This window comes from Manacus vitellinus, unplaced genomic scaffold (assembly GCF_001715985.3).
Source record: "Manacus vitellinus isolate BGI_N305 unplaced genomic scaffold, ASM171598v3 scaffold_128_pilon, whole genome shotgun sequence".
Classification (NCBI taxonomy): domain Eukaryota; kingdom Metazoa; phylum Chordata; class Aves; order Passeriformes; family Pipridae; genus Manacus; species Manacus vitellinus.
This window is the reverse complement of record NW_021938941.1, coordinates 290,373-291,959: the sequence shown is the minus strand read 5'-3', so window position 1 is coordinate 291,959 and position 1,587 is coordinate 290,373.

Sequence of the window (1,587 nt, the reverse complement as noted above, 5' to 3'; positions counted from 1 at the left end):
AAAAAAAAGTTAATTTACAAATTGTTAAATCTGAGTTTGTTCAGATTCTTGATGTTGCATTTTACTAGCAGAAATAATATTTAACTGCAGCTGCTGCACAAGGATAAAATTGTGCTCAGACCTATTTGTGCTCAGAAATAACTTGTAATTAAAATAAATCAGAATCCCTCTTTGGGGGCACAGGTTGACCCGAGCTGTGCTTGACACACACAGAAGGAAGCTGAGTGACTTTCTGATTTGGAGGAACAAATATTCCTGGTGGTTCAAGGAAAAGCTCTCATCCCCCCTCAGCTCACTCACTCTTAAAAATATCATTGGGATGAAGATCTTGAATAAAAACTCAGGGCACACCTGCACTGGCAGAAGAAGTTACTCTTTTCCATCTGCTTTGGGCTTCAACTCACATTTCACTTAAACAGTTTAAAATAATTTCTGAACCGTAATAAATACTTTGTTGAAGTATAAATTTATTTTATAAGGGTGTTTACATTTACTCATCTTAGATTTCAGTAAAAATATGAGGTATTTTTACTCTTCTTTCCTAATTTGAACGAAGACCCCCCCCAATGACTGCTTTCATCCCCTCATCTCCCTCTGTGGATGCTCTTCCTCATTTCTGTGCCCTTCAAGCTCATGGTTCATATTCCAACCTCCCTTTTCTCAGCAGTCACACATTAATAAAGGTAACTGATCAAAAATATTCCTGTTTTGCCCCTAAGCCTCTTCCTAGGGGGACAAACTGATCTGGAAGGGATTCCAGAGGGACACATCTAACCCTGGGAGGAGAAGAGATAAACCTTTTATATACATTCCAGTGGTCTGGCAACATCTTCTTTTAAAGGCTATTTTAACCATTTCTGATCATTCTTCCAATTTAACCTAAAATTTCAAACTCTGTTCCAGCCACTGCAGGGATAAGTAACTGAAGTAGAACAGACTGTGCACAAAAGTAGGAAAAAATCCTTTAAGATGTTATTTTTGCGTGCCCAGCCAGTACAGGAGCATCCCTGGGAACCAACATGCACCTTCCAGCAGCAGGGGCCCCAAATCCTGAAGGCCCAGATGTCTCACGGGTGTTTTTACAGGTTCTGGACTCCAATGCTGGTGTGAGACCTTTACAGACCAAAACTCACTTCAGCCTGGAAGAGTGTGAGTGAAAAACCCCCTGGGCCACGAGCCAGGGAGTGGATTGTGACTCCTCAGTGATTATAACTTTGCAGTGAAATTCTATACAAGCCAAAGGTTCCTTTTTTTACCCCCAGAAATGCAGTGGATCCAAAGCTGGTTTGGAAAATTCTGCAAAAACCTGCCCATATAACACAGCAAACTTCACTAAACATGAACAGGCAATCAGGTAGGTTAGGAAAAAAAAAATTAGCACTAAAAATTAAAGCTTTCCCCTGTCCATGCTTTGCCATTCCTGTCGGAACTGTGAGGTTTGTCCCTGCAGGACACAGCCCCTGCCACCCCTCAGGGCCTCCAGTTCCTGCTGTGGGAAAGAACTGGATGGGCAGGGACACTCTGCTGGGACGAACCTGGGCTAGGGAATGGGGGACTGGAGTCCATCCAGCTGGGAACAGGGGCCAG